This window comes from Ambystoma mexicanum, chromosome 9 (genome assembly GCF_040938575.1).
Source record: "Ambystoma mexicanum isolate Mex_15411 chromosome 9, UKY_AmexF1_1, whole genome shotgun sequence".
NCBI classification, from domain to species: domain Eukaryota; kingdom Metazoa; phylum Chordata; class Amphibia; order Caudata; family Ambystomatidae; genus Ambystoma; species Ambystoma mexicanum.
In genome coordinates, this window is record NC_090931.1 from 270314711 (window position 1) to 270338922 (window position 24212).

Below are 24212 nucleotides of genomic sequence, written 5' to 3' on the forward strand. Positions count from 1 at the left end.
CAGTCACCAGGGGCACCCTCCACCAGGCCCCCACCCATGTCACCCACCACCCCCACCCCCCAGCATCCAGGGGCAGCCTCCACCAGGCCCCCACCCATGTCCAACCCATGTCTCCCACCACCCCCACCCCCAGCACTGTGGGGCACCTGCCAGCAGGCCCCCACCCATGTCACCCACCACCCCCACCCCCCAGCACTGTGGGGCACCTGCCAGCAGGCCCCCACCCATGTCACCCACCACCCCCATCCCCCAGCAGTGCAGGGGCACCCACCACCAGGCCCCCACCCATGTCACCCACCACCCCCACCCCCCAGCATCCAGGGGCAGCCTCCACCAGGCCCCCACTCATGTCCCCTTGCACCCCCACCCCCCAGCATCCAGGGGCAGCCTCCACCAGGCCCCCACCCATGTCCCCCTGCCCCCAGGTCCTGACGATACACAATCATGGCAGTAATGGGCAGCATACCCAGCACAAACACCCAGGCAAGGATTGCATCCACCCACATAGTGAATGCAATTACATGACACAACCCCAATGGCAAGTATGTAAATGAACACATGTCCGTCACACGCACATACACAATGGCTGCAAGTGAATGTCAAAACCCATATCATGACATGTATGAAACCAAAGACAAAATAACACAAGTGGAAGTAAAAATAAAAAATGTATTAAAGATTAAAAATAAGTAAACAAATCAAACATACAACTATGTGGATAACAAAATAAATGGTCCATGTCGGAGAACAAAAGTAAAAATCAAAAAAAGAAAAAGGAATACAAGAACAAATGTTGACCAAAGCAATATCAAGTAGAAGGAAAAGAATGAAAAACCATTTCCACATGGTGAACACAATAATGAAAAAAAGAAAATGTTCCTTCAAAAAACAAACTAAATACAGGAATGTACCAGGGTCCATGAGCCCAACACCATAAAGGAAACCTACTACTACCTAATGAAAAAAATATATACAAAAAAGTGGCCATTGTCCGAGCGGTCCAAAATAATAAAAACAAATCAAGGAAACCTAACACTAACTAACTATATAACTATATACAAAGGCAGCGGGCAAGTCCTGCGGCTCACTTGTTGATGTTGCTGGCCAGGGCATCATCGAACTCCATGTCGATGTCCTGGAGGCGGGACTCTGTCCTGGCCCCGAGGTCTCGCAGGGATAACCCCATGTTCAGCTCAAACTCCCTGCGAGCTTCCTCGAGGCACTCAGCCCGCCTCAACGCCCGACGCATGGAGAACTCCGCCCTGACCATGGCGAGCCGCTCCTCTTCCGCCCGCTGCCGCTCCGCACCTATCCGCTGGACCAACTGCTCCCACACGGAAGACACCACCATCCCAGGGTTGCCCTGCCCTCCGGCCGATGCCTGCCCCTCTGATCTTGATGGCCCCGAGCCATGATGCCTCCCACGTCGAGCCCGCTGCTGCCTCCGACGCCACTGCCTCTGCCAGCACAACGGCATCCAGGCTGATGGAAACCACCGACGCCGTCATGCACGTGAATAGCCTGGGCGCGTGTATTTCAGGGGTGCGCGGGAATTATCACACGCGATTTGGCTTGGTACGTGTATTACAGGGGTGCGTGGGAAGTTACACACGCGATTAGGCTGGGTGTGCCCTGCCTGATGATGCTGTCACATCTTCCATCTGCTGGGGTCCAGTTGCTGTGTTGTCCACCCCTGCTGGACCTCCGACTCCCAACTGTGGCAGGGATGGGATCCCCACCGAGCTGGCTGCATTGGTCGGGGCAGGTCCACAGGGGGCCCTGGTGGCATCTGGGCTGGAAGACGGCAAGGAGAACGACTGGTGTATAGCCTGCACAGAGGAGGAGAGGGCCGCCACATTGGCCAACAACATGGCCGATCCCAATTGGGCCACGTCGGCACGGTGCACTTCGTGATGACGTGCGTGCTCCTCCCGGGAAGCACGCACGGCATCACGAATCACAGCCGTGCGCATCGCGACCCCAATCAGGACCTTCTCCACACGGCCAGGGGTTCCCACGTCCGCAGGTGGAGGGGAGTCAGGTGACATGGACATCCCCTCTACCTGCGGACGGGCCTGGGACGGGGCATCCCTGCTGGTGCATGGTGGTGCACTCACAGGGTCAGGGACAGCGACATGCACAGGCCCCTCCACGGTGACCTGTGCTGCCTCCTGCCCCTGGCCCTGGACTGCACCACTTGCACCAGCAGGGATGCCCCCACCAGGCCCCATGTGTGCCCCAGTGGCGGCCTCCTCCTCCTCTGTGCAAACCACCAACCTGGATGGCTCCTCACCGTCTCCCACCGTAGCAGGCCCCTGTGGGGGATCACCCACCCCTTCCGCTGCAGCCGTGGGGGCATCCCCGCCGCCTTGCGCCGTCTCCGCCCTCTTCTTCACTAGCCGCTGCGTAGAGGGAGACAAAGAACACAAGCATCAGGGTACTGTACAATGGACCCCTAGACAGGAAGCAATAGCAGATGACCACCACTGTCAAAGTACACTTCCATCATGTCCCTCCACAACACATGGGTCAGTCCAGGCAAAACACACACAGTAACAGGCATGCTGCATGCCATGGACATTTCCATGCATGTCCAATGGACTCTTGAAACATTCAATGATATGGAACTCACATGCATCAGGGCTCATGCCTTTCACATGCATACACTTCACCTCAGTCACATCCATCTGGCCCCAAACACAACAAACACAGCGGATACAAGGGCAATTTGGCTGATTCACTGAATCTGTGCATTGTCACACATGTGTCATGCATCCATGGCATGCACAAGTCACAGACACGCAGGTCAGCCACACAGACATGGCTACCACATATGTACCTGGCATCAGCACCCATCCCTCACCCCCACCCATGTCCCGGTACAGAGACTGGCATGCTCTCATGTTCAAAATCTGCATAGCGGCATTTGAACACATGCAACAACCATGTGGGTCACACATCACTGGTTGCACATGCATTACCATGATGTCCATGCACACATACATGCATACATGGCCTATGGCACACATACAGGCAAGTATCATAGACCCAGCACACAGCAACATGCCCTGTGTCACACGGTAATGCTTGGACACTTACCGCTCAACTCCAGACGGGCCTCCCTCTCAAGGATCTGGGCGTGGAGCGCTGGGCGTACGCGTTCCAGGACCCTCATCTGGATGGAACTCATGCGGCCCTGGCCCCCCTCCACGAGGCGCCGGGCCTTCACAAGGGTCCTGGACCTCAAGTCCTCCCAGCGCTTCTTGATCTTCTGGACGTTGCGGGTTGCCACCCCCTCCGCGTTGATGGCAACCACACAGTCGGCCAAGATCCTCTCCCGTCCATCCTTGCTGGCGCGGAACGATCCAAAGAGGGCATCATACTGCCCCAGGACATGCTCCACCAGGACACCAACTTCGGTGGCAGTGAAGCTGGTGCCCCTCTGCCCCTCTGGCCTGGGGTTGCCACTGGTGCCAGATGTGGAAGTGCCCGGCATGGCAACCCCAGAGGCAGGTGTGGGTAGGCAACTGGGTCCTGGGGCTGGGCTGTGGAGCGATGTAATCCCAGTTGGGAGTCTTCAGTTCCAGCAGGGGTGGACACAGCAACTGGACCCCTGCAGATGGCTGATGTGCAGGCACCAAATGGCAGGGCACGGTGGCAGCAGCAGATGGCACGTGGGAGGCTGCTCGGGGCACGGGGGGCAGTAACTCGGCCTTCTGGGCAGGAGCGTGGTCTTTCGTGTGTTTTCGCGTGGCCAGCTTGATACGGAGTGATTTGGCACGTGAAAATTCGGCACGTCAGCGTGAAATCCGAGGAAAGGCCCTTAGCACGTAAGCGCGTAAGCACGCATACGCGATTCTATTGGTCCAGAGTCCCTCAGCGCGTAAGCGCGTATGTGACGTGACCCGCACGGGTGTTCCCCACCCAGCACGTGATGACGGAGCACACGTGTAAATACTGAACGTCAGAGTGTCATCGCGTGTAATTGGACAAAAGTGCGCGTACACGCGATTGGCCTATGTACGTGTATTTCAGGGGTGCGCGGGCACTTACACACGCAAGTACGTCAGCGCACCTGTATCCCGTTGTGCGTGTGAATTTCCACACGCTATTGGACTGGGAACTGGATTCCAGGGGTGCGCGGGTCACACGCTCGCCTAGAACACGCGCAAAGCATGAATTTGCGCACTTTAACAATAACAAGCCAGACGCCAGGATGAACATACCGTTCCTAGCAGCAGTGGCAGTGGGCTACCAAAGGAGGAGGAGGAGGATAGTCAGGGCCAGAATATTCACACCCAGAACCAGCCTTTTCGGGATGCCTGATGACCAGGTGTATGGAAGGTACAGGTTTCCACCACACATAATACTGGACCTGGTGAGTGAGTGGGAGGATGACCTCACATCACCCACCCTGTGCTCCCAAGCACTCAGCCCCCTGGAGAAGGTCCTCAATGTACTGCACTTCTTAGCCACTGGATCATTTCAGCGGACAAGTGCCATAGTGGGTGGGGTGTCACAGGCCACCCAGTCACGCTGCCTACACCAGGTCTTGAACATCATCACTGCACGCACATCAGTCCGCAGGCACATATACCTGCCCAGAACACCTGCAGAAAGGCATGCTGCCGCCCTGGATTTTTACGGTGTGGCACGATTCCCCAAAGTGCTAGGTGCCATCGACTGCACCCATGTGGCTCTACGTCCCCCGAGGGCATCTGAGCACATCTATAGGAACCGCAAGCACTGGCATTCCATCAACGTGCAGGTAGTATGTAATGCCAAGGGAATCATCACCTCAGTATATGCCAACTATCCCGGCTCCACCCACGACAGCTTCATTTACCGAATGTCCACCCTATGCCGGGACCTAGATGCTGGGCGGCATGGCGATACATGGCTGCTTGGTGAGTATGTATGCCACTGCACATGCATGCATGTTGGATACTGAGCAAGGTCACAACCCCACCAATGATACCAATCACCACCTCCACAGGGGACAGTGCCTACCCTCTCAGCCCCCACATGATGACGCCAATTCGGAACCCCACCACGCCACCCGAGGTAAGATATAACACAGCCCACATTACAACCCGGGGCATAGTGGAGCGCACATTCGGAGTGCTAAAGTCACGCTTTCGCTCCCTTGACCGTTCTGGCGGGCAGCTGTTATACGCTCCCCCAGTAGTGTGCAGGATCATAGTGGCAGCATGTGTCCTGCAAAACGTTGCAACACGCCGGGGCCTGGCCGTGGACATGGTGGTGGCCCCACATCCCCAACCACATGCACAGCCGCTGCGCATGGGAGGGGAAAGGGCACGTGGGGAGGCAGTCCGTACACAGCTAGTGGCTAATTACTTCACATAGAAATCACACCCCTGTGGAGTGCACACTGCCCTGGCACATTCCATCTGACAATCAATGATGACTCAACCTGACACTGATCCTGAATGTCTGGAGAATGAACCGTGAATACCATATCAGCCTGAGATTGTTCACCTGGAAGTGTCACAATGTGTGCATCCCTACCCACACAGACACCACCAATGCAGTTTTGTGGAGTTACACATTCAAGCAGCTAAAAAGAATACCCACTTGCAAAATGCAACAAGAGGACAGTGCCATGTCAGCCAACCCAACCCCAGCACCGCCACACGGCACACCGTGCCATGTCATGCTATTTGCAGGTAAACAAAGTAATCCCCACAACATGACACTAGTGTCACTATGTACAGTGTCCCTATTAGAAACCTGCAACACCTGAAATGCTCACAGCAATGCCGGACCAACAACATACTTGAGCACGTACTACCATTAACATGACATCACAAATTTTACATATTAGTAGTCTCACCACCTGGAAATGCCTGCACTCCCACCACCACCAACTGTGCAGTGTTGGCGCCATGTAGAGTTGTAGGTGCACTGCTGCCAACATGGACCCCATCTCCAGACTAGAGGTCCTTGTGTAGACATGAGGAAGGGACCTGCAAATTGGGAGGTAGACACAGAAGATGAGTTACACATCAATGCAACATGCAGTGTACAACACAACAGCAATATGCACTAGGAATGTATACACAGTATTGACTACAGACTGCCCACATAGCTCATGCAAGTCCAACGTCACTGTGTAATTCACTGTCACTTGGGCACACCCTTTGCAAGCCCATGGAAACGGGAAGCAGGAGGGGTGTGTGTGACTCAAACCCAAGCATCTGAACCAAATACATTACAAGCCTGCATGTGCCCAGCCACAATGCAGCGTATGCCCACAGGAACCACGGAAGCCAACAAATCGTCCCAAAAAAATAGGGAATAAAATAAATAACAATAAAAATAAAAATAAGAAACAATCAAAAATGGCCATTGATGGGCCCGGGGGGGTTGGGGAGGCCACCCAGGAGGTCCGAGGACAGGATGCACACCAGAACCCACCTGCGTGGATCCTGGGAAAATAAAACACCTCCATGGGCTCATGGCCCACACGGCTACCCTGTTGTGGGAGTATCACTGCTGTCGCTATTATCACCCTGTGCAGCTGCATCCGGAGGTGGTTGCACTATGGGAGGCAGCCCACGCAAGGCCCTAGTCTGCTCCTCCATGGCTGCAAGCATGCGGGTGTGGTAGGTCTGGTTCTGGAGGATGAGTGTGCGGAGATCCCCATGCAACAACTCACGGGATGCCCGGACCTCCGCCCTCGTTGCCTGCATCTCAGCTGAGAGCGTACGGATGAGACGCTCCAGCTGCTGTTCTGTCCTTTGGTGTGTTGAAGCCTCAAGCTCAACAAGAGTCGTCCTGAGGTGAAGGAGCTCCTGCCTCAGGGCTTCCCTGTGGCCCTGGGACTCAATGGAGATGGCCTCCTGCAGAGTCGCCAGTGCCGCCCGCCTGTCCCTGTTGGACCCCAACATGTCCTCCCTGTGTGACTGGCAGATGGGGTCGGTTGCCTGCTCTAGTCGCTCCATCATCCTTTCTGGGGGGACAATGGAAGTGGCCACCCTATCCATGGCCTGAGCCATCATCTCGGATGATGCAGCCTGTTGGGTTGCCATACCGTAAATGGATTGCTCCCATGCGGTATTGCCAGGTGGCGTACGGCCACCACGTCGGCGGGCACCACACCTGTCTGGGGCAAGGCGAACTGCGCCTTGCTGTGCCGGCACTGCCTGAGGCTGCAGGACTGCATTCCCCCTCTGATCTGCTGGCCCAGGAACAGGATCAGATGTCGCGGAGTGTGACCCTGCATCCGTAACCACCAAAGGCGTAGCTGGCAACACTGACATCCCAATGGAGGGTTCTGACCCTGGTGCAGGTGGGTGAGACAGAACAGAATCCCTCCCTGGAACACTCACCTGCGACGGCACGTAGGTCTCATCCGAATCAACACCTGAGTACAGCTCGGGGGAGGTGCAGCCAGAGACACCCCTTGAGAGCACGACCTGCAGCACTTGTGGGTTCTCCCCCACCACCACACCACGTCCCTCACTGGTGGTTGGTCGGCCCTCGGACCCCTCCTGGGTCTGCACCATCTCCACAACCCCAGCAGTATCAGGTGCGTCTTCCCCTGCAAAGACATCAAAACAAAGAAATGGAAACAGGCATTAGCACCATGGCACACAATGAGGGCTGAGAAGCAAGAGAACCAGTACTTGATTGACACATGTCCCACATGACTAAAACCCTCCCATGCATGCACCCTCACTGCGTATGAAGTGTTGGCAAATGGCACACACTGATGACACCAAGATGGAAAATGAACACATTTTCTGCATGCTGCCTGGCAGTGGCATCATACATTGGCCTGTGATTGCCAGGTGAAACACACATGCCATCACACAGATGGCATGTACCATTGCTATTGAGTGAAGATGGAGAGGAGGGCAGCACCTATTCATTCAGTCCAGTTCCCGCATGTAATTGCTTTTCTAATTCTAACAGGTCAGATTTTTCACCTGGAGCTGCCAGTCTGAAATGGTCCAATTGCACAGGGACATGTGTGTACAAATGATATCCAGGTAACAAAGTCACTCCACTTCACCATAGCCATGTCAGACATGTGACTAGTGGACAGCGACATGGCTAGTAAAAGTGGGGGAATGCAAACAATCTGACTGAATGAACAGTGACAAATAAGCAACAATGTTGTGGCAAGGTGACACTTCAAGGGCAACTGGCGTGCAGTTGGGCTAGATGTCTACTGTTGGCAGAAGGGATACTGCTATGGCCAAATGCAGCTGCGCAGGAAGTATTGCATGAAGCACATGGCTGACCCATACGACTCAGGCGCACACACTCTCACCTGGCACACAAACAGAAGCCCTCACACACACACCATGCACATGGATGACACACACATGCATGTGCACTCACCGGACAATGCCTCGTAATCAGCCAGATCTCCCACGCCTTGGATCGGTTCCTCCGTGACGTAGGTCCCAGCGACTGACTCATGTGGAGTGAGTTCCATGTCTACTACTGGAGACCCACCTCCAGTCACTAGAGTTGCGGCATGACTTTAGGCCAGCTTACTCTTTGCCCTGCGCTTTAGGTCATTCCAGCGTTTATAGCAATCATTGGCTGTGCGCCTCACGATTCCAAGGGCACTTACGATGTCCGCAACGGTCTGCCAGTGTGCCTGGCGTTGTGCAGGTGTGGTATTGGATCCTGCAACAATGACCATCTCGTTGTCATGTCCGGACACATACTCGACAAGTGCATTCAGTTCGTCATCCGTGAAGCTGGGCTTCCTGGACGGGCCGGACTGTGTAGCCGTGTCTGGGGCATCAGCCTGTGCCGGACGAGCACTCTTCCTCTTCCGCTTGGAAGGTGGTGGTGATCCTGAGTGTCCTGCGCCGCTCTGGACACTAGGGGCAGGAGCCCTGGTGGACTCTGTATCAGGAGTGTGGGATTGCACACTCAGCATGGGAGTTGGTGCAGGCATTGGCTCTAGTGTGATGGTGTCAGGGGGAATGTCAGCAGCATGGACTAGGACCGACACTGTCCTGGCTGGGTGTGTGAGGGCTGGGGTGGATGGAGCCGCAGCTGCCCCTGCAGCCTCTCCGCCCTGCCTCCTTGGTGCAGCAGATGACCTTGCTGCCCCAGATCCACGTGGCATGATGGCATCAACGTGCACCAGCGCACGTGTCGTAGCCCTGCTGACCTGGAAGTCAGCCATGGAGTCAGCCAGGTCTGGTGCCACAATGGGCTGGTCCAACAAGGGCTGAGCATGGATGGTGTCAGAAGGGAGGGGGGAGGGGGGGATTATGGGTGCCCGTGACTGGTCCTCCACACATGGGGGGACAGGCTCACCCTGCAAGTTACGACCACGTCCCCTACCGGATCCACCACTGCCACCACTTGTGGCTCTTCCACCTTTGCCACCCTTACGGAATCCTCGCCTCCCAGCCATGGCACTGATGTTAATGTGCGTATGGGAGTGGATGTAGACTATTGTCCTGGGCAATTGGGGGTCCAAGGGGTTGGGTACCAGATGGTAATTGTACCCTAGTGCTCTAGCAAGGCTGAATGTAACCCCTGGGGAAAGATGACGGGTCACGCAACGCACAGGAGGCCCAAAAAAGGGAGATGACGTGCACGCAACCCCTCCTAGACCACGTGTGCAGAAAGAAAAACCTGCACTACGCTGTGGCACCCAGTAACACAAGAATGAACGTATGCGTGTCACACGCAGCCTAGAATGACCTCTGAAGGGGTAGGCTACACACGGGGCAAGCACAGATGTTAGATACGTGCGTGACTCACCGTCTGCCTGGTAAACGAGCGTGTAAAAGGAGCACGTTTGGTTGGCAACACCCCCCCCAAAAGAAGATTTGTACGCTGTCTGAGGAGACAGGACAACAGTAGAAGGGAACACTGTTTGAGGGAACAGGCCCAGGTAAACCAGTAAAAGAGAAAAAAGAGAAAAAGCTGTCCGAGGTAACAGGGAATACGAACTTGAAACGCCGTGAAGTAAATCGCGTGTGAAACGACAAGAAGTACAGAATTCACCCAATCGCTCTCCACGAAAAGCACGTACAAGGAAAACGTGTTCTACACGTACCTTTTATACAGGCCCACACGTCCAGCGTCACTTACGCGGCGTGTACGCGCTAGGGCCATTTCCACCAATTACATGCTTTGTCACTTCTGCGTGTAGGGCCATTTCCACCAATTACATGCTTTGTCACTTCTGCGTGTAGGGCCATTTCCACCAATTACACGCTTTGTCACTTCTGCGTGTAGGGCCATTTCCACCAATCACACGCTTTGTCACTTCTGCGTGTAGGGCCATTTCCACCAATCACACGGGATTACACTCTGACGTGCAGTCTTTCCACGTGTGCTCTGTCATCACGTGCTGTGTGGGAAACACCTGTGCGGGTCACGTCACAGACGCGCTTACGCGCTGAGGGCCTTTCCTCGGTTTTCACGCTGACGTGCAGGATTTTCACGTGCCAAATCACTCCGTACCAAGCTGGCCACACGTACGCACACGGAATACCACGCTCCTGCCCGGAAGGCCAAACTACTGCCCCCCAGAGCCCCGAGCACGCTCCCACCTGCTGCTGCCTGACTGCCTGCTGCCCCTGCACTGCTGGGGGGTGTGGGTGGTGGGAGACATGGGTCGGGGCCTGGTGGAGGATGCCCCTGCACTGCTGGGGGGTGGGGGTGGTGGGTGACATGGGTTGGGGCCTGCTGGCAGGTGCCCCACAGTGCTGGGGGGTGGGGGTGGTGGGAGACATGGGTGGGGACCTGGTGGAGGATGCCCCTGCACTGCTGGGGGGTGGGGGTGGTGGGTGACATGGGTTGGGGCCTGCTGGCAGGTGCCCCACAGTGCTGGGGGGTGGGGGTGGTGGGAGACATGGGTGGGGGCCTGGTGGAGGATGCCCCTGCACTGCTGGGGGGTGGGGGTGGTGGGAGACATGGGTGGGGGCCTGGTGGAGGATGCCCCTGCACTGCTGGGGGGTGGGGGTGGTGGGAGACATGAGTCGGGCATGAGTGGGGGCCTGGTGGAGGGTGCCCCTGGTGGCGGGGGGGTGGGGGTGATAGGGGACATGAGTGTGGGCCTGGTGGAGGCTGCCCCTGCACTGCTGGGGGGTGGGGGTGGTGGGAGACATGGGTGGGGGCCTGGTGGAGGATGCCCCTGAACTGCTGGGGGGTGGGGGTGGTGGGTGACATGGGTTGGGGCCTGCTGGCAGGTGCCCCACAGTGCTGGGAGGTGGGGGTGGTGGGAGACATGGGTGGGGGCCTGGTGGAGGATGCCCCTGCACTGCTGGGGGGTAGGGGTGGTGGGTGACATGGGTTGGGGCCTGCTGGCAGGTGCCCCACAGTGCTGGGGGGTGGGGGTGGTGGGAGACATGGGTGGGGGCCTGGTGGAGGATGCCCCTGCACTGCTGGGGGGTGGGGGTGGTGGGAGACATGGGTGGGGGCCTGGTGGAGGATGCCCCTGCACTGCTGGGGGGTGGGGGTGGTGGGAGACATGAGTCGGGCATGAGTGGGGGCCTGGTGGAGGGTGCCCCTGGTGGCGGGGGGGTGGGGGTGATAGGGGACATGAGTGTGGGCCTGGTGGAGGCTGCCCCTGCACTGCTGGGGGGTGGGGGTGGTGGGAGACATGGGTGGGGGCCTGGTGGAGGATGCCCCTGCACTGCTGGGGGGTGGGGGTGGTGGGTGACATGGGTTGGGGCCTGCTGGCAGGTGCCCCACAGTGCTGGGGGGTGGGGGTGGTGGGAGACATGGGTGGGGGCCTGGTGGAGGCTGCCCCTGGTGGCTGGGGGGTGGGGGTGGTGGGAGACATGAGTGGGGGCCTGGTGGAGGCTGCCCCTGCACTGCTGGGGGTGGGGGTGGTGGGAGACATGGGTGGGGGCCTGGTGGAGGATGCCCCTGCACTGCTGGGGGGTGGGGGTGGTGGGAGACATGGGTGGGGGCCTGGTGGAGGCTGCCCCTGCACTGCTGGGGGGTGGGGGTGGTGGGAGACATGGGTGGGGGCCTGGTGGAGGCTGCCCCTGCACTGCTGGGGGGTGGGGGTGCAGGGGGACATGATCAGGTGTGCAGGGTAGTCCCCTGTTTTGTGGGCTGCCTGCAGGGGCCGTGGAGGGTGTACAGGGAACACCTGTGAGGACCCACCCAGCCTAATCGCGTGTGTAACTTCCCACGCACCCCTGTAATACACGTACCAAGCCAAATCGCGTGTGAGAATTCCCGCGCACCCCTGAAATACACGTACCCTGCTGAAATCGCGTGTAAAACTTCCCGCGCACCCCTGAAATGCATGCGCCCAGGCTATTCGCGTGTGGAACTTCCCGCGCACCCCTGAAATACACGCGCCCAGGCTATTCGCGAGTGGAACTTCCCGCGCGCCCCTGAAATACACGTAGCACGCTGGGAGACATGAGTGGGGGCCTGGTGGAGGGTGCCCCTGGTGGCGGGGGGGTGGGGGTGATAGGGGACATGAGTGTGGGCCTGGTGGAGGCTGCCCCTGCACTGCTGGGGGGTGGGGGTGGTAGGAGACATGGGTGGGGGCCTGGTGGTGGGTGCCCCTGGTGGCTGGGGGTGGTGGGTGACATGGGTGGGGGCCTGCTGGCAGGTGCCCCACAGTGCTGGGGGTGGGGGTGGTGGGAGACATGAGTCGGGCATGAGTGGGGGCCTGGTGGAGGCTGACCCTGGTGGCTGTGGGGTGGGGGTGGTGGGAGACATGAGTGGGGGCCTGGTGGAGGCTGCCCCTGCACTGCTGGGGGGTGGGGGTGGTGGGAGACATGGGTGGGGGCCTGGTGGAGGATGCCCCTGCACTGCTGGGGGGTGGGGGTGGTGGGTGACATGGGTGGGGGCCTGCTGGCAGGTGCCCCACAGTGCTGGAGGGTGGGGGTGGTGGGAGACATGAGTGGGGGCCTGGTGGAGGCTGCCCCTGGTGGCTGGGGGGTGGGGGTGGTGGGAGACATGAGTGGGGGCCTGGTGGAGGCTGCCCCTGCACTGCTGGGGGGTGGGGGTGGTGGGAGACATGAGTGGGGGCCTGGTGGAGGCTGCCCCTGGTGGCTGGGGGGTGGGGGTGGTGGGAGACATGAGTGGGGGCCTGGTGGAGGATGCCCCTGCACTGCTGGGGGGTGGGGGTGGTGGGAGACATGGGTGGGGGCCTGCTGGAGGCTGCCCCTGCACTGCTGGGGGGTGGGGGTGGTAGGAGACATGGGTGGGGGCCTGGTGGTGGGTGCCCCTGGTGGCTGGGGGGTGGTGGTGCAGGGGGACATGAGCAGGTGTGCAGGGTAGTCCCCTGTTTTGTGGGCTGCCTGCAGGGGCCGTGGAGGGTGTACAGGGAACACCTGTGAGGACCCACCCAGCCTAATTGCGTGTGATAATTCCCACGCACCCCTGTAATACACGTACCCAGCAAAATGGCTGTGATAATTCCCACGCACCCCTGTAATTCACGTACCCTGCCAAATCGTGTGTGATAATTCCCGCGTACCCCTGTATTACACGTGCCCTGGCTAATCGCATGTAAGACTTCCCGCGTACCCCTGTAATACACGTTCCCTGGACAATCGCGTGTTGAACTTCCCGCGTACCCCTGTAATACACGTTCCCTGGACTATCGCGTGTTGAACTTCCCGCGTACCCCTGTAATACACGTACCCTGGCTAATCGCGTGTAAAACTTCCCGCGTGCTCCTGATATGAAGGTTGCCCGCTTTGCGTTCCTTGTTTGGCAGCCCTGTAAACTGGTGCAGGGTTAGCGCAGCCCTTTGCGATGATTTAGCGATGTTGATGGCTTTTCCTTGCGCGAGGGCGTTCTTGGGGGCATTACTGGCGCTGCTGCAGGGTCGCTGCGATTCTCTGCGCCAAGGCTGGTTTGGGAGCATGGAATCCATGAATACGCTGTGCGCGGAAATCGGTTTTAGCGCACGTGCCTGGCGCACACAATCGCACGCGGACACTCTGCGCCAGCCGCTTGCGACACTTTTCTGCGAAATTCTATGAATTACCCTGTTAATTTTCAATTTCGTTTTCTATGGGCTTGTTTTACCTAGTTCAAACAGTGCCCTCAACAAACTCAAAGTATTCCTCTCAGCAGTGTCTCCGTGCAGTTCACATTTTAATCACAATTGTTTTAATGGTGCAGACAAAGCTACGAGCAGTGGTTGTATAGTTTTAAAATTGATTTACCGAATATCTCTACCTGATGCCCCAAGCATGTGGCTACTTGCACCCAGACATACTTCACTTAGTACCTCTAATACTCATTTAGTCCCTGACACTGGTATCTGCACTGCACTGCATTGCCCAACTTTCTAGGTGGGGCTCAGCACGAGACATCATGCTTCAGGGCCATAGCAGACGCTGGAGACTGGTATTGCCTGCTGTGACGGTCATAGGGCAGGGCATGACGTAGGCAAGTGCAGCACTCCTCTGCATCTCCTCACAGCAGGTTGTTGGTGGTGATTTTTCCCTTAATTGGACTAAAAAATGAAGTTCGTGGAGAGTTGTGCTGGGCCTTCCCGCCTCTCTCAATGAATGCATCTCTTTAGATCAGGACTCTGCACGCCATCATAGTCTTCCAGTACTTCTCCAGTGATTGTTCCTAATGGCCCTTACTGCACATTATTAGCTTTCATTGGCAATTCGTATTCCACCAACACCATGGCTACGGCAGGACCTGACTGTCCGTTGTCAGGGGGGCCATACACACAACAATGTTATACAACGAGGCCCCAACCACAGACATAAGAGGAAAACTATTGATTAGACATCAGGACCCCATGATCAAAACCTGTACAAGACATTGCAAAGGACCTTAATTAATGCCCGATCCATTCCTCACCATGCAACTGACATGGATCTTTTCATGAGGTTGATTTTCTTTCTGTCTCCAAAACCTGGCTTAAAGAATACTCAGGCCCTGTAATTTCGGCAGGTCCTCCAGGGGGGTACACCATTATCATTGTGAACATACAAACAGAGAGAGTGAGCGGGGCCATTCCTAGATTTAAACATGTGCTCAATGGATACATAGCCCGAGTGGAACTATCCTATCTCGTCACATTTTAAATGCCAAGTTCATCTTATAGACTCACCCTTCATGCGGTTGATCATTAATAAGACTCCCGCTTTTCCGATTTTAATGATTTGTACACATGAATGCAGACGGAAATCTCTCTTTTCAAAATGTATTTGTAAAAAATGGGAAAAAGCTTAAATTAGGGAATCTGGCTCAGGTCTCAAGGTTGTCAGGAATTGCCTGCAGTCTAACAAATGTGGAAAGTAACACCACAGAGAGGCTTAAATGGCTGCAGTGATGTTTCTCTGGTCGACATCAATAGCAGGCCATTTATTATAAGCTGAAAATGGAATGTGTCTTGGTGTGCAAAAGCTCAACTCTGCGAGCATCCCATTACTGGCATCCAAACAGTAAATTTTAAAATGTTCAACATATGTTGAAAAATAATAGCTGCAACTTTATTTTTTTTACAGACTATAACATAAAGGTAGATACAGGCAGATAAAATGAGCAAGAATAAAATACGCTAAAATAAAGATGGAAATATTGAAAAAATAAATACCATAAATTCAGGAGCCTTAACTAATGTGTCTTAGACGTTGTTTTACTATTGCTTAGGCTCTGCACTCCTTTTATTGTATGGAGCTATTTGAGTGTGGATCTTCATGATGATGACGTCACCTCTGCCACTTAAAAGTGTAGGTTCTCATTACATGATCGCTGATCCTACACAAAATGAGGGTCAGGCTCTGGATTGGGTTATTACTTGGAATATTTTGCCTAAGGATCCCTTAGGGCCTTTTCATTTACAGGACCATGCAGTGATTCTGGATGATATTTCTTTGCAACACAGACTTCTCACCGAAACACCTAAAAGGGCTCTGATTTATTTTATAGGCAAACCTAAGATCTCTGCTTATTGGCTCAAGCAACACTTCTCCAACATGTAATTACATACGCAGAGCGCAGCTACAGCAGATAACATCAAATCGTCCTATAACTCCTTTATCATGGACACCATTCATGAGAATGCTCCTCTCCAAACTAAATTGGTCAACGGCAGCACAACAGGTAATGCAGGCTGTACCAATAGCCTAAAACAGGTACGGACCCCTCTTAGGAGACTCAAAGCAAGTGCAAGAGAAAATCCAAATAGCCCCAATCGTCTCCTTCTTAAACAAGCCCAATGTTTATATCAATATCTATTCTGGAAGCTAAAAATCGATTCCACAATTCTCAAGTTGAAGAAGCCTCCAATTATCCGAGGGAAATATTTACAATTATGAATGAACTAGGTACACAGTGCAATCCTGTCCGGAATGTCCAGCCCGCCATATTCTGGTACAACCAAATTCAATTATACTTTATATATGAAGGAAATTAAGAAAATCAAAAAGTACCAATGTAGCTAATTCGGAAGATATTACAAATGAAGACAATATTACCAGTATGGATAAACCTGAACATATATTCTACTAATTTGCAATTCTCTGATTTGTTTAACTTCGAGTATATTAGAGTGATAGAGGCTATAGTCATTATCATTAGCCGAAATCGTAAGAGCTGCCAGGGACATTCCTGTTCATCTGGTGTCATCCAAGAAAGTGTAAATGCTCTCAGTCACATAATTACCAAGCTTATAAATGTCTGTATTAAAGATACCATCATCCTGGATGATCTGAAACAAGCATGGGTCACACCGCTTAATTTTGCTAGAAATCTTAGATGAGACTGCCACCAAGCAGCTTCAGGGGTCTGTGGAAGTACAACTGTGCTCTAGTGCCTTGAAGTGTCTTTGTGCTAGATGGAATTACCAATAAAAGATCTCAGACCAAATAACTGGACAGAATTAAAGAATATGGCATAGTAGTACTTTATTCTTATTTTAGTAAAGCGGGGTACACTGACAAACAGTGGCTGTCGTTTTGCACACATACACTTGATTACACAGAGGTCTTATACCCCAATATACGTCATCTATAACGTTCTCCTAGGTGGCAAGCTGTAAAACCTACTGGCGAGAGGGATTGGGTACGGGAACATGTCTACATTTACAAAGTATACAGGCTAGTACTTCATTGGCTGTCTCTTATATTTAAGACATACCTCGAGATGGCGGCTATGAAACTGTCTTAAAGGTAATACCCAACACACCGAACTTTGGCATACCCTGTCGCCCTTGTCTATCTCTACTTCTAGGGTAGCAAATTTGCCACCAAACCGTCACGCTCAAATGTCTTCATATGCCCTATGTTGCCTATTTCCTGCACTATCTAATCATATAAGCCACTCTGAGTATAATGCTACTGTCTACTATTGATAGATGCAGCCTTACCTCTCACAACCGTATAACCCACCACCGTGATCGCTGCCAAGTCTAATATTGCTTTGCGCACCCATAACCCCGACATTGCGCACCACTGCCAGCACTTCGAATACGCTTGTAGCTTGTTATAGCCTGTACCTCGCTTGATACTAACTCACACCCAGTCTCTTGTTAGCTCTGTGAACATGCCCTGTATTGACACTGTGATTATGCCTGTATTCCGATTTAGCTTACTATCAGAAAGCGGCGTGAATGTATAACCTGCGCATGTAATTCAACTTAGCTCACAACCTGACAGCGAACACACCTTTCTCTTTACATTGTGATTAGCTGCACTGCTGTGCCTGTAACTCGATCTAGTTTGCAATTTGACAGCGGCACAAATGTATAACCTGTGAATGTAATTCGATGTAGTTTACAATCAGACAGTGTTCACACCTCCCGCTCACATTATGATTATCTGCACTGCTTTGCCTGTAACTCGCTCTAGTTTGCAATCTGATAGTGGCTTCAATGTATAGACTTATCCTACAATCAGATAGTGATCACGCCTTCCGTTTACATTGGGACTAGCCCTACCACTCAACCTAGCTTGCTGTTAGACAACGGCACGTAAGTATCACCTGTGCCTGAAATACAGCGCCCTACTCCTTTCTTTTTGCCCATACGTGCACTTTGATCTAGCACATTACATTAAGGGTACCAGAATGCACACTGGTACCATGTAGCATCCTGGTACGCACTTGGCATTTTTACCAAGCCTATTACTGTGGCGGGTGCCCTACTACACAGCACATTACAACTTTAATTTAGCCAGAATACAGTAATGTGTCACAATTGACATAGGGCTACTATGTTTGCCACTGTGATAGACCTGGTATCATTAGGGGGCCTTCTTGCACCAAGTCCACCACCTAGTCCTACGAGACCTATTGCCCTTTCATCACCAGACGGCAACACTACATTTACCACGACAGCTCCTATGGGGATTCACCGGCATCAACCACATCTATCTACCTGACCTACCAACAAGTGTTAAGTTTCTCGGACCACATAGGGGGCTTACCCCACTCTAGCCAACCCTGCCTGAAAGTGTCCAGAAACATCAGACTCCGTGCAAGACTATCTAAACTCTTTGGACCACTTGCCAGTTCTTTCACTATCACAGACCCCAAGAGGGAAAGCCCACATGGCAGACAAACCACTATCACTAAATTGACCAGTCTTATTACCGCCACTACTCCCATAACACATGGTCCTACCCAGAAAACACCTCTAAAGTCCAAAGCCAACATTGCATCACAGGATGCCAAAGATACCAATTGGTACTAAGCTCGCTGCACTGCCTCCTTGACACTCAGCTCCGCCCCCAATCTCAAGGGCACCTTAATAAACACCATATCTTTAGTCACACATACCACAGAGATATCCGACCTTATCCTGACTGAGAACTACGACTTTCTCGCCATCACGAGACTTGGCTTCACGCGGCAGCAGGCCCTGCTCTTATGTTAGCAGTGCCCGATAACTACACTAATTTTATAGCAGACAGATGCGAGGCCCATGGAGGCGGCATAGCTCTCATTGCAAAATCCAACCTATCCATGAGACTAGCCCCCCTCCCCTAACCTTACATCCTGTGAATCCCTCACTGCCAAATTACCTATCACTAAATCTCAAACACTTACCATTCACCTCATCTACAGGCCGCCAGGTTCCATCGGCTCATTCGAGGAGGATATCTCCACAATTCTCCCCGATAAATAAAAAAACTCCTCACAAGTTTTACTACTAGGGGATCTTAATTTGGGATTTAATGACCCTGAAGACCTACAAGCCACTGCCATTGCAAATATACTCTCTGATATTGGCTTCACCCAAAGAGCGAACCTACCCACACACAACAAGGGTAGAATACTCACTGGGTGGCAGATTACAACTGCAGTGCCTCTATTACTGCCATAACCCCCAGGTATGGACTGACCATCACCTATTATCTTTCACCCTAGCCACCAAAAGGCCCATCCCCAAAAACACCATATCTGCTCCTCCCACTTTTACAAGGAATAAAAAGGAATATTATGGCAGATAAACTCCTACCCCTAATCCTCCCTACCCTCAACTCACTACCCGATACCACAGATCCAAACATGTTAGTTGACGAATACAACAAAACCATGACCGCAGAGCTGGATGCCATTGCCCCTCTAAAACTGAGAAAAAGCAAGCCCAAAATCCACCTCAACTCCTGGTTCACACCACGCTTGAACAACTTGAGATTAGAAAAAAGGAAGTGTGGAGTCTCTAGGGGATTGCTATCCGCCCCCGAAAATAGAACCAACCTCACTAATATATCCTCGTAATACAAGAAGGAATTTCTCTTTGCTAAACAAGAAACCTACAATCACAGAATCTTGCAGGCCAACTCCAGTACGAGGGAACTATTTGCTTTCCTAAAAGAAATAGAAAATTCTATAACAGTTCAGGATAACTGTGTGAAAGACAAAACCTGGTGCTCCAACATCCAGCATGCCCATGCCAACAAAGTCACCACCTTCAGGATAAGATTGCCAAGAAAAAAGCTTCCCTATTTAATATGATCTCAAGAGACAAGACGCCCATGCCCGGCCTTAAACCTCCTCACGGCTTTAGCTTCTCTAAAGTTTCCATCATCGAGGTTGATAGTCACACAAGCCAGCGTCCATTTTTCAATCACGGCCATCCTTCCCAAGTTATATATTTCTCTATATCAAGCTTCTATGAATCTTTCCTACCTTGCGTTGCTGCGTATTTACACTTATTGATCCGCAAGTTACTTAATCTCTTCTTTGCATATATGATTACTTTATCATTTCGTACATGTTTCTCTTATTGCTTCAGTTACATCGACATTCGTAAGTATTTTCATAACATTTCAACACATTCCTGTATATCTATTTCATGACATCACTCTGCTCTTGTCAGATGCCACTCAATGTTCCATACTGTCAAATGGTGCTTGCAGACATCCATCCACTCACTCAATGTCCCATATGCAGCTCTTCTCCTGCTCTTCCAGTATGACAGCAGTGAGGGGGCAGGAGTTAAGCTACATGTGTCTACCTGCTCCCCTACATTCCGCCCTCCGGTTGAGTCCTCAACCACATTCTTCTCTTCATTCTCCTTTTCATTTTCCTTTATCATCTCTTCATATGATCGTTCCTTTGGGATCCAGATCCATACCCCTCAGGTGACCTGCAGTCTTTACATGTTCATCCACACTCCAGGTCATGTGCCAACAGACTCCTGATGGTGGACAGAATATCAACCATCCCACATATTTTTTATGATCCTTAAGGTAATAGAACTTCATTTCTGGAGTTGCAAGGGTACCTTTCTTTACAATCTTATGAGTACTTTCTTTATTTTGCATCTGTTCACCAGCTCCAGCATCTATGTCAATCATGATATTCATCCCAACAGCTTTCTTAACTATCTTCTTACATTGTCCCAAGATGATCTTAATAAGACAGAATCCTAGCAGAACAAGTACTAGTACTGCTCCAAGTAATTTGAAGGCATCCAACAGCCAAGTTGGAATTCATGAAAACAGGGATGAAAACCAACAATCATCTTCGGGCTCATTAACTTTATCCTTCATCTTTATCTGTAGGGTTGAAAATATCATTATTGCTTCTGTCAGAGTCCCATTATCTTCATCATGGGCAGGTGTAAATGTGCAACAAGAAGGCCAGACTTATGCGCACATGACTCCTTGCATTGCTGTGATTTAGTCCAGGCCATTATCTTCTGATTGCATTATGTCCTTTTATTGTCGTATTGATCATTTGCAGCAGCTCCCATCTGGTTATCTGTAACCATTTAGCATTAACTACATTTTGAATTCCTGGCAGGAATATTGAGGTGAATAGCATGCTGTTCTGCTGATCAACTTGTGCTCATCTGGAATGTCATAATATGCTTCTATTGATTTTGCTTCTCCTCTGTGTGCTTCGCTGGAAGGATCTTTTTTTTTCCTCAGATGTAATCTGCAGATCACTTTGTGGTACCACCAAGGTTGGTATCAGCATCAATGAACATGCTCCACCTCATTTTGATGGAATATTTATGTATGCTCTTGATCCATACGCCCAATAATGATCCATCAGGACTGATGTTCCTTCCTTCATGCCTGGTACATCAAACAATCGGCCACACTGGTGATTCTTTCCAACTTTCACATACCATTGTTTCTGAAACAAAAGACACATTCTTCAGAGGCAGTATCTGCAATAGTCCTCCCTCATCATCAGCCCATGTCAACAATCCTGCAATCTTCATCCATTGATCTTTGCATTCTTTTTCTGCATTCGCCACAACCCCCTCCCACTGTTCGGTTAATGCTGCTGCTTTGCACACAACCAGTCCATCAACCTATCAGTCATATTTGATGCTTTGTTTCTGGCTTCTCTCTTGTCTTTAAATCTTGCACATAATTGTCTTCTCTTTGAGATGTTACTTTATTCATCCACACTATGGATGCCGTTCTTCCTTGGAACTGTCCCCTTGTCAGGCAAAGTATGACATGTGCCAGGCAATGTGCTTTTTTCACTGATACTTGTGTAGCTATGAATAATTTAGAAGTTCACAAATCATAAGTAATTAGGGAACACATGTAGCAGCTTTCAGCTGACGTTCTTCTTCCCACCTTTTTCATCTGCTGGTACCATAAATAATTTCTTTAATGAGCCACATTCTCAAGATATGTACTTATATCTTCATTATTTTCCCTAACATCCCTTTTAAATTGGAATAGATGCCTAATGACATTATAAAAATACTGTTTGTGATTCCATCATGAATAATAGTAATTGTCTCCTTGTTTCCCATCATGTCTGCATCATTTTTCATAACCTGTCGTAATGCCATAATAATCAGGGGAAAAATACATATCATAATACAACATTTTATCACAATTAGTATTCCATGAAAGCCCATCGATTTTCTTGATGGCAATGAATCACTTATATCTCGAAGCCTCCTAATTTTGTCTTTAATTCTGAATATTTAACTGCAATTTTTTATGAAGCACACTTTTAGATCAAGAATTGCAGGATGATTGCTACAATTTATAATTGTTTTTAGGATTCCCAAAACATGTCACTATATTCGCATGTCTTTTTACTAAAGTTGGATACGACTGTAATATGCAGGTAAAAACAGTGAACAGAAATGTGTGTAATCTTATTGCCATAGATAACATAAAGAGATAAGGTGTACTTTTCTTATATTTTAACTTTCATAGTTCAATGTAATGTTCCGTGGATCTGTTCAAAACGAAAGTTTTAGGATAACTGCAATTTTGTTTCTCGTCTTCAAGTGCTGAAATATGTTATTTTATGTTATGTTAATCTCTCTTGTAGAGCGCAGCTAACACCCAAAGGTAACATGGCACTGTGGAGATACCAGTGTACCAGCTAAAGAGAAGACATCTATTACTGAAATATGGCTGTTTTTAATTGACATTGGAACGTTAGATGATCAGCAATGTTAGGAAGATTCTGGGGATGCTTATTCCATAGGAGAGCAGCAGCAGTAGAAAAAGCTCTGCCTCCCAGTATGGCACGGCGAAACCTTGGAAAAGGTAGGCTTATATCTCGAGAAGAGCAGAGGAGTTGGACCGGAACATGCCAGCGAAATTCTTTCTATAAGTAATCTTGACCGTGGCATTAATGGCCCAGTGGACTAAGCTCAGAGCTTTAAACTCAATTTTCTGTACCACTGGAAGCCAATGCAGACTGCGCCTTTTCAGCATAACATGGTCATGAGAAGTCAAACCAAAAACAGCCTATACAGCCATGTTCTACAGCACCTGCAGCTGGTCCAGAATGTAAGCCAGCTGAGCCAGGTACAGGGAGTTACAGTAATCAAGGACACTGTGAACTAATGAAGTCACCATAGGAGCACACAAGGCAGCAGGGAGAAAAGGTAGAACCTTTCCACACAACATTAAGTTTATAATGACCTCGTTGGCAAACTGCGCTCATCTGAGAACCCATTGAAAGAGTGTTCATTATCAGGACCCCACGTTTTTAACTGTGGGCATAGGCTGAGGAACAAGGCCCAAAGAAACCGGCCAATAATCAGGTGACCAGATAGAGGTAACAGATGGTGAAGTTATCATTAGAACCTCTGTTTTGTCACCATTTAGTTGCAGCCAATTAAGACTCATCCAGTCCCCTACAGCTTTCAGACAGGCATTAAGATTGACTGCTCCTGCTGGATCATTAGATTTAAGTGGGACAATGACCCTCATTATAAGTTTTCCGGTCCGGAAACAAGGGTGCCGGTAAGATCACCGGCACCCTTGTTTCTGGATTGGCAAACTTCGAATCTGCCTGCCGGAGCCGATGAGCCCAACAGGTCTGACCCTGCCGGGTGCAGCGGCCACGGTAGGCAGACTGGTCACAAAAACCTGGCCACCATTAGCAACCGTGCCAGTGCTTCCGTGTCCCCACTCCCATAGAGTCCTAGGTCTTTTCTCCATACTTTCTGCCTCCTTTTCATCAGCCCATGTTGACGATCTTGGTACCCCTTGCAGTTCCCTGCAGGGCTGTAGTGACCCTCTCTCTTCCTTAAGTGATTCTTGTGCTTCGATCAGCACTGTGCTTTTATAACATAGAAATTCTATCGTGTCATCTTTTAGATCCCTACTTCTGTTAATTTCTTCTTCCTTTTCCCTCATTTCCCTTAATTTATTTTCCTTTTGCCTTCTTTGAAACCTTTGCTCTTTTATTCTTTGCGCTTCTATCTCATCTTGTCTCTTTTCTTCTAGCCTTTCTTTTTCCTTCCTTGCCTCATATTTTCGTTGTTCTTCCCTTTGCTTGCATTCTCTTTCTTTCTTTTCTTTATATTCTCTCTT